Source organism: Pan troglodytes, chromosome 15, assembly GCF_028858775.2.
Source record: "Pan troglodytes isolate AG18354 chromosome 15, NHGRI_mPanTro3-v2.0_pri, whole genome shotgun sequence".
In the NCBI taxonomy this organism is placed as follows: Eukaryota; Metazoa; Chordata; class Mammalia; order Primates; family Hominidae; genus Pan; species Pan troglodytes.
This window is the reverse complement of record NC_072413.2, coordinates 79,227,194-79,237,571: the sequence shown is the minus strand read 5'-3', so window position 1 is coordinate 79,237,571 and position 10,378 is coordinate 79,227,194. Positions and strand designations below refer to the sequence as shown.

Sequence of the window (10,378 nt, the reverse complement as noted above, 5' to 3'; positions counted from 1 at the left end):
ATAATCCTGGCCAACATGGTGAAACCCCATCTCTACTAAAAATACAAAATTAGCCGGGTGTGGTGGTGCATACCTGTAATCCCAGCTACTCAGGAGGTCGAGGCAGGAGAATTGCTTGAACCCGGGAGGCGGAGGTTGCAGTGAGCCGATGTCGTGCCCACAGCGTACCTGTGGTGTTTGGTGAGAGTTGGAAGAAACACCTCAATGGAGAGTTCGGAAAACTGTATTCTGTAAAACGAACGGGATTTGTTGCAGAAGAAAGAAAACATTACACTGTTTATCCTCCCCAACACCAAGTCTTCACCTGGACCCAGATGTGTGACATAGGAGGTGTGGAGGTTGTCATCCTGGGACAGGATCCATATCACAGACCCTATCAAGCTCACGAAGCTGCTTTAGTGTCCAAAGACCTGTGCGATCTCTGCCTAGTTTGGAAAACATGTATGAAGAGCTGCCTACAGACAGATGGTTTTGATCATCCTGGCCATGGAGATTTATCTGAGTGGGCCAAACAAGGTGTTCTATTCACCGTCTTCACTGTGCAGAGCCATCAAGCCAATTCTCCTGAGAGAGGCTGGGAGCATTTGCCAATGCAGTTGTGTCCTGGCTAAATCTGAACTGAATGGCCTTGTCTTCTTGCTCTGGGCTCTTAGAAGGAGGGCAGTGCCACTGATAGGAGGTGGCAGTGTGTACTGCAGGTGGCTCATCTCTTCTGGTTGTTGGTGTATAGAGAGTTCTTTGGATGTAGACACTTACTCCAAGACCAATGAGCTGCTGCAGAAGTCCAGCCAGAAGCTCAGAGACTAGAAGGAGCTGTGATCCTCAACTGAGGGGTGGTCTGTCTCCATTGGTGATTTTTGAGAAGCTGCTGTTAAAGTATTTGTCATTTATGAAGTCGAATTGAAAATTTCTGAATTAATTCTTAAGTACTTTGCGTAAGGGGGCAAAGCTTTCATTACAACAGCCATGAAGCAGGCTGCCCAGGAATGGCAGCTTTATCCAGCCAGATACAGCAAAGGCTACTCTGTGACCAAATGTCTTTCTCTGCAACATGGCTTCAGCCCAAAATATGCAAACTTCTCAGAAGACTGGTGAGGTCAAATATTCACTTGGCTGTCTTCACCACCTTTATTTTTATGTTTAAGGGGGGAGATTGCACTTTTTGGTACAGCCCTAGTATTGTACCTGCTGCTACTAGGTTTTGCCTGGTTAGACTTCCAGTTACAAGGTGTTCGGGTGTTTTTGCTTAGAAAGGAACCCTTTTCAATGCCGGGCGTGGTGGCGCATGCCTGTAATCCCAGCACTTTGGGAGGCCGAGGCAGGCAGATCATGAGGTCAGGAGATCGAGATCATCCTGGCTAACACGGTGAAAACCCGTCTCTACTAAAAAAAAAAAAAAAAATACAAAACATTAGCCCATCGTGGTGGTGGGCGCCTGTAGTCCCACCTACTCGGGAGGCTGAGGCAGGAGAATGGCGTGAACCTGAGGGGCAGAGCTTGCAGTGAGCCAAGATTGTGCCACTGCACTCCAGCCTGGGGGACAGAGCGAGACTCCGTCTCAAAAAAAAAAAAAAAAAAAAAAAAGAACCCTTTTCCCAGCCTGGCTGGGGATTCCGTCTCAAAAAAAAAAAAAAGAACCATTTTCCCAACCTGGCTGGCGTTCCAGTCCCAGCCAGGCACACTGCTCCCTTGATCATTTAAGGAGCCCTCAGGCCCCTCCATAAAGGAAGCATGAGGATGTTCTGCAGGTTTCCAGAAATCTAGCCCAGAAATCAGGGCTCAATTTCCTGATTGTAGGGGAGGTGAAGTTTCCTAAGAAATAGTCCGTGGTATGAGCCTTAACAGATAGACAGGGGCTGAGAAAAGTGACCTGGGTCTTGTTATTCTCCGGTTGTTTTATGGAATAAGCAGTGGAATTTGAACAAGGAAGAAGAGAAAAGGCATTTTTCTTAAATGCGGGGGTGAGCTTCTCCTAGAGTTATCTTGAGTTGGGGTTTTTAAGGCAGCACGAACTGCCAAATGCTGTTTTTTTTTGTGGACTGCAATCACTTTGCGATATTTTTTCGGTAACACTGAAAAGTTTTAGTTTTTTTAAAAAAATACTTATGCAAATATGTATATATTTTCGCAATTCGTTTTCTATCTTATTTTTTTTTTGAGACAGAGTCTCTCTCTATTGCCCAGGCTGGAGTGCAGTAGCACAATCTCGGCTCACTGCAACCTCTGCCTCCCAGGTTCAAGCGATTCTCCTGCCTCAGCCTCCCAAGTAGCTGGGATTACAGGTGCGCACTACCATGCCCGGCTAATTTTTGTATTTTTAGTAGAGACAGGGTTTCACCATGTTGGCCAGGCTGGTCTCGAACTCCTGACCTCAGGTGATCCACCCACCTCGGCCTCCCAAAATGCTGGGATTACAGGCGTGAGCCACTGCCCCCGGCCTCCAATTCGTTTTTTAGGAGACAGTCTTTATTGTTCCTGCACCTCCATCCTTGATCTTGTTACTGATGCTGTTTTGCTGTTAGCTGGGTTAGAGTGAATCCTGTGCTAGTTTGGTAATAAAAGACTGTTGAAGTTGTTTTGGTTTTTTTTAACTGAATATCAGACATTATTCTTTCTTCTACTTCTAAAAATTTTTTCAAGACAGAGTCTCGCTCTATCACCCAGGATGCAGTGAAGTGGCATGATCACAGCTCACTTCAGCCTTGACCTCCTGGGCTCAAGTAACCCTGCCACCTCAGGCTCCCAAGTAGACGGGACTACAGGTGACACCTGGCTAATTTTAATTTTTATTATGGTAGAGATGGGGATCTTACTATGTGGCCCAGGCTGGTCTCAAACTCCTGGGCTCAAGCAATCCTCCCACCTTAGCCTCCCAAAGTACTGGGACTACAGACGCGAGCCACCATGCCCAGCCCCATTCCTCCTCCTAAAGTTCATTGACCATACCTTAAAGAGAAAATCCCTTTCAAACATCTTTCTCCTTTGGCCCTAGCCTGAGTAAATGGGCTGACTCCTCAAGTTCCAGACCATTGTCTCTTTAACTGCCAGAGGAAAACTGAAAACTCTTCTGAAAATCTCATCTTTAATGGGGATTAAATTCTAAAGTCAACACTATTGAAAATAATATAAATTGCCCATAAAGTAGACTAATGGAGTCTTCCTTAATGAAAGTTGCTCTATTTTTTAGTACGTTCTCACAAGGCCATAAAGAACTACCTGAGGTCAGGCACAGTGGCTCATGCCTAAAATCCCAGTACTTTGGGAGGCGGGGGTGGGCAGATTGCTTGAGGCCAGGAGTTCAAGACCAGCCTGGCCAACCCATGTCTACTAAAAATATAAAAACTAGCTGGGTGTGGTGGCACGTGCCTGTAATCCCAGCTACTCAGGAGGCTGAGGCACAAGAATCACTTGAACCCAGGAGGCAGAGATTGCAGTGAGCCAAGACCATGCCACTGCACTCCAGCCTGGGTGAGAGTGAGACTCGGTCTCAAAAAACAGAACCACCTGAGACTGGGTAATTTATAAAGAAAAAAGGTTTAATTGACTCACAGTTCAGCAGACTGTATGGAAGCATGGCTGGGAGGCCTCAGGAAATGTACAATCTTACAGTCATGGATGGCAGAAGGCAAAGAGGAAGCAAGCCTGTCTTAGCATGGTAGAGCAGGAGAGGGCACTAAGCAGGAAGTGCTACACACTTTTAAACAAGCAGATCTTGTGAGACCTCACTCATTATCATGAGAATAGCAAGGGGAAAATCCCCCTGCCATAATCCAATCACCTCCCACCAGGCCCCTCCTCCAACACTGAAGATTATAATTCAACAGGAAATTTGAGTGGGGACACAAGAGCCAAACCTTATTGTTCTATGGCCCTCAATTAATTTTTCAGTTTCTTCCTTGATATTGACAGAGTGATCACCAAGTAAATCCCAGCCACCTGAATGATGTGTTCCAGTTCTTGGTTAGTGTGGGGAAGTGAGTAAAATGAGTCACACAATTATTCTGAGTTTTACCAACGTGAATTGACTGTTTCTGACTTGACATCATCCTTCACAGACCCACTGAGTGTAATGGCAGACAAAATAACTTGATGGGAGGTAAAATGAGTCTCCATTATACGCCACCTTTATTAGGCAAAGTAATTTTTAGTTCATTCTATCTTATCCTGTCATGGACCCATTGAAGAATTTTTACAGACAGAAGAGAAATCTGCCTTAAATCTCCAAAAAAGAGCTAACAAAAACTCACAATTTTCTTAGCAGTCTCAAAAGTTACAGATAAAATTTTCAGAAAGCATTAAGGTCCAAATACCTATAGTTTCCTGCCCTGCCACAGTCTAGGTCAATGGACAAGAACAGGATACAACCTATTCTCCACCTATAGAGAGCAAACCCAATGGGTCATGACCTTCTCTTCCCTCTTTTCCTCCCCCTTCCTTTACCCTCTCTCTTGTCTCTTCTCTTCTTCACTAACAGGCATGAAGTCCTGAGAGCCTAGACTAACCTGGTGGCAGCGGCAGAGAAAGGGACATATCTTAGAGATCTGAAACAGTCCCCAATTCTATCTGCCCAGGTCGATTGCTTTTTGCCCACACTCCTATTGCATATCTCATTGGTTGCCTTTAATACTTGTGTGCTGCTTTTTAATGTTTTGTATTTATTAGATTTGTCCTCCTGATTAAAAAAGCAATAGTTAATTAAGAGAATTGGCTTTCTCCGTGTGTGGCAAAGTACACCAAAAATAATATGAATCAGCAAACACAAATCAATGTGCAATTAAAAATGACAAATTTAATTTTGCATTCTAATAAAACTTTCTTGTAATCGCTTGAAGTCAATCCCCTGCTTCCATTACTGGGGATCTGCAGTCTGGAAAGTCTTCTCCCTACTGTTGCTTTTCTTTCTCTTTGCAGCTCCAAGGTTAGTGCTGTCAGGAGTGCTGCAAGCATGTTTCCTTCTAATTTGCTGGCAGTAAAAAATCTATCCCCTTTTACTCAGTACACTTCTGTGAGGAGAAATAGGAAAAACGCCAAAGTACTTTTCCCCATTCTTACTCGGTTCCTCAATGCAACAGTTTTGACACCAACTCTAGAAATAGAAAAAAACAACACAAGACGTATTTTTCTTGTTCTCTACTCTCACACAGTCACTCAGCACTTCTGGCACCAGGTGTGTGGGAGTTTTTCGCCAGAAATCAAGCAATTCTGCAGTGGATTCTGCAACAGATTCTCCAGCGGACAGCAGCCAAGTGTCCTCCAGTTCACGATCCACCTGGAGTGAACAGGCAATTCTGACACTATCTACCTGGAGATAGCATCAGATCTCACGGGTTGAGGGGCTTAGTCCCCAACATTGCCCTCCACTTCAGATGCCATGGATTGTGGCCTGTACTTGTTTCTGACTAACTGGTTATAAATAGGGGTTTTTAGTACTCCTTGCTGGGTTTCAGTTAATTTCCTAGAGCAGCTCACAGAACCCAGAAAAACACTGTTTTCTCATGTTTTATAAAGAATATTACAAAGGATACAGATAAATAACCAGATGGAAGAGATGTATGGAGCAAAGTGTGGGAGAAGGAGGGCAGAGCATCCATGCCCCTACAGAAACCTCCATATGTTCAGCTACCTAGAAGCTCTCTGACTCCAGTCCTTTCAGGTTTTTATGGGAGTTTCATCATGCAGGCATGATTGATTAAATCGTTGGCCTCTGGTGATCAACTCAACCTTCAGCCCCTCTTCCCTCCCTCTGAGATCGGGGCATGAGGCTGAGAGTCTCAACCCTCTAATCCTGCCTCAGTCTTTCCAGTAACCAGACCCCACCCTGAAGCTATCTAGGGGCCCCCAGCCACCAGTCGTATCATTAGCACCTAAAAGATACCCTTATCAGTCCATAGATTCTAAGGGTTTTAGAAGCTGTACGTCAGGAAACAGGAAGAAAGCCCAATATTTATTTTACAATATCACAACTTCTAATAAGGGAATGACAACTGCAATGAAAAAGAAAGGTTCCGCGCAAAGGAAGAATGCAAGCACTTAGCGACCAGACTGAATGGTGGAACAAAGGAAAAAGAATCAATGATTTAGAAATGTGGAACCTGGTCATGTTTATCCTATAAGTAGCCTATCAAAAACCCTAATGTTTTTCTTAAAAAGTTGCTATTTTGCTACCAAAATACCAAATAAAAAGTTCTATACCAATATATCCTTTCCTAAGATTTTTAAATTATGAACTTGATGAGTACCCAAGACATCAGTCTGCTGCTTAGTTTAGGAAAAGCTAACAAGAAAGTCTATGATCTGTCAACAAAAACATTAAAAAAATTAAAAGCTGCATAACCAAAGAAAAATAAGAGCAAAACCCCAAGACACCCCACAAAGGTGAACACTTACTTCTTCTTCTTTTATTTTTTTGAGACGGAGTCTCATTCTGCCGCCCAGGCTGCAGTGCAGTGGCGTGATCTCGGCTCACTGCAACTCCCGCCTCCTGGGTTCAAGTGATTCTCCTTCCTCAGCCTCCCAAGTAGCTGGGACTACAAGCGCACGCCGCCATGCCCAGCTAATTTTTGTATTTTTAGTAGAGACAGGGTTTCACCATGTTGGCCAGGATGGTCTCAATCTCTTGACCTTGTGATCTGCCCGACCTGGCCTCCCAAAATGCTGGGATTACAGGCGTGAGCCACCACGCTTGGCCAACGCTTACTTCTAAGTGAATGAAAGGACCTCATTTCTACTCAAGGTCCTTGACCCTTTTCCACAAATATTCAAGTAATGGGATTTCTACTTTCAGGTAGACGATGCATCCATTGAGGAATGTTCTCTGTGGCAAGGCAGCATGGTCAAATGGGGGATCGAATTTTGAAGGCAATGTTTTTCTCATCTCTGCAACCCAGAATTGAGTTCGGAAAAGCTAACAAGAAAGTCTATGACTTGTCAATAAAAACATTTTTTAAAAATTGAAAGCTGCATAACCAAAGAAAAATAAGAGCAAAACCCCAGGACACGCCACAAAGGTGAAGACTTACTTCTAAATGAATGAAAGGACCTCATTTCTACTCAAGATCCTTGACCCCTTTCCAAAAATATTCAAGTAATGGGATTTCTACTTGCAGGCAGACAGTGCTTCCATTGGGGAATGTTCTCTGAGGCAAGGCAACATGGTCAAATAGGGATGGAATTTTGAAGGCAATGCTTTTCTCATCTCTGCAACCCAGAATTGAGTTATCTGTGCTCGGAGACTTTTTCTTTATAAACCATTTAATGCTTCAATGATGGCAAAGCTAATTCAGCTTCCCAACAGTGTTACCTCTGGAATCCCACCTCGGGGATTTTGTATCCTCTAGATCTTGGCAGTAAATTTTTGGAAGTACTTGTTTCTGGTTAGAAGTATTTTTAATGTGCCCTGATAAATATGGAGACAGTATCTCCAAAAGTTGACCTTCGGAACAATAAGCATCATCCTCATCATCACAGTAACTTGTTGTAGTGGGCCAAGATCATGCCACTGCACTCCAGCCTGGGTGACAGAGCAAGACAGAGCAAGAGCCTTCCTTTTAACTAGTCTCTCCTCTTAACACATTTTATTTCTTCTAATTAAACATAAGGCACAAAATACATACATTCCACTACAAAACCTCTTATCAAATAAATTTTACATATTTAACATTTAGCCTGTGAGTTCTTTTGCTAGCTCAATGTGCTTTCCTCTACATTACTCAACAGTGACAGCAGCAATGGCCAGCACTCTGCTTTGTGTTTTATGTGCATTACTTCATTTAATCCTTGTAATAACCCTACAAAGGAGGGTTACTAAACATTTTATACCTGTAAATATCCTCATTTTGCAGGTATATAAAAAAACAAAACTGAAGCACAGAAGGTCAGTTAATTTGCCCAACAGTCATAAAGATAATGGTGGAACTTACTGTCTTTATCTCTGCTTCTAATCTTTGTTTAAGCTCTCATCTCTGGTTTTCTGCCACCTACAGGAAGGTTGTGAGTGAGTCCATTCCATTTCAGGTGACAGTTATAACTAGTATCTTCGGAGCACTCTGTCATCTTTAGGAATAATTGCAGAGCAATATAGTAGTAATTCAATAAATGTCTCTAAGCCCCCCATGAGGTTGAAAGGGCATAGAGATAAATGAGATATGGTCCCAACCCTCTAGAAGCACCCATTCAGAAGACAGTTTTGATAGCAAATCTACCGTCAGAGCCAAGAGCAACACACTTGACCTCTTTGTTTGAGTTACAAAAGGGCACCCCACTTTCTGGCTGACAAAGCTCCACACCAGAACATAGAGAATACTGCAGGTAGATCAAGAGCTGGATTTTGCTGGGCCAAGTGGCTCATGCGTGTAATCTCAGCACTTTGGGAGGCCAAGGTTAACAGATTGCTTGAGCCTAGGAGTTTGAGACTAGCCTAAGCAACATAGTGAAACCCCATCTCTACAAAACATACAAAAATTAGCCGGGCATGGTGGCACATGCCTGTAGTCCTAGCTACTCAGGAGGCTGAGGTGGGAGTATCCCTTGAGCCTGGGAAGTGGAGGCTGTAGTGGGCTGAGATCATGCCACTGCACTCCAGCCTGGGTGACAGAGCAAGACCCTGTCTAAAAAAAAAAAAAAAAAGAAAAGCTGGATTTCATCTCTGCCTTTATAAAACAGTCCTTTTATGCAGTGTGAAAACTACACAACAGTATGTGGTATCTTCAGTTCTATAGTTGGTACCCAAATTATGAGTTTGTGGAGATCTATTCTTTAAAGACGTGCATGAAAATATTAGATGCACAGAATTTATGGAAACATGAATCCATATGTTAGAAAATATGGGGCAGTGATGGAATGTTCTACTATTTCATTTTAATCCCAGTATCAATAAAGGGTAGGAAAACAGATAAGCCTGTGGGAAACAATAAAGTATTTGAGAGGAAAAAAAGAGGAGCAACAAACGGAAAACCAAAACCAGTGAAGAGGGAATGACTGAAGGCCCTATGGAGAATGAGCACATCCTTAATCTTGAAACTTTAGGAAAACGTAATATGTCTATTGTAAGCAAGTACATACAGAAATGTTCCTAGGAATGACTTTGGGAGGCTGGGCCACATTTGCGTATTCCAGCAATGACTATTTCACCTTTGCTTATAAGGCTGCATTTGTCATGAGACCACAGTATTCTTGACCACTCTATAATATTACCCTCATCAACAAAAACAAAAATCGTTTAGGGAATTCTTTTTTTTTTTGAGACGGAGTCTCGCTCTGTCACCCAGGCTGGAGTGCAGTGGCGCGATCTCAGCTCACTGCAATTTCCGCCTCCTGGGTTCAAGCGATTCTCCTGCCTCAGCCTCCCAGGTAGCTGGGACTACAGGCACATGCCACCACGCTTGGCTAATTTTTAGTAGAGACGGGGTTTCACTATGTTGGCCAGGCTGGTCTCGAACTCCTGACATTGTGATCTGCCCACCTCGGCCTCCCAAAGTGCTGCGATTACAGGCGTGAGGCATGGCGCCCGGCCTAGGGAATTCTTAAGATTAGCAAAATAATGAGTCTAACTACTAAGCGGTACACATTAAAACTTGAAAATATTGTCTTTCTTGCCCTCAAAATGAATTACATTTAAGAAGATAATGTAGGCCGGGCGTGGTGGCTCACGCCTGTAATCTCAGAATTTTGGGAGACCGAGGCAGGCGGCTCACTTGAAGTCAGGAGTTCAAGACCAGCCTGGCCAACATGGCAAAACCCCATCTCTACTAAAAATACAAAAATTAGCCAGGCGTAGTGGCGGGCGCCTGTAATCCCAGCTACTCGGGAGGTTGAGGCAGGGAGAATTGCTTGAACCTGGGAGGCGGAGGTTGCAGTGAGCCGAGATCGCACCAGTGCACTCCTGCCTGAGCAACAGAGCGAAACTCCATCTCAAAAAAAAAAAAGAGAGAAGAAGAAGATAACGTATAATGCAAGGTATAGATAACAAGTGCCAAATAAATGGTGCTAAAATTATGGATTTTGGAAATGCAGGGAGAAATCAAATTACCTCTTACAACCAGGGGAAAGACTGAGAGAAAGGCTGTGCTTTCAGCTAGCTCTTAAAGGAAAGGGTACCACTTCAAAAGGCAGAGCAAGGCAGGGTGAAGAAAGGAAGTACATTCCAAGTAGAGAGAACACTATGATGTAAGTAAAGGAGGCAGAATTAAGTGTAAGTGGTGGATTTAGAGAAAATCAGTATATCTGTTTGACAGGGATAGTAGAAATAATAAAAGTGCCTAACTATGGCAGACTGTGTTCTCCCAAAATGAATGCAATGAACAGCAATATTTTCAGTTTCACATGTTATTTATTCTATCCGCCATCAAATGGTGGGGTCTCTTTCCCATCTCTTTAATCT

The 10,378-nt window shown here is 43.5% G+C and overlaps 1 pseudogene; it reads left to right on the top strand.

The window, feature by feature from the left end:
* Positions 1-122: 122 nt before the first annotated feature.
* Positions 123-819, top strand: LOC129136932 (uracil-DNA glycosylase-like; annotated as a pseudogene).
* The last annotated feature ends 9,559 nt before the right edge of the window (positions 820-10,378 follow it).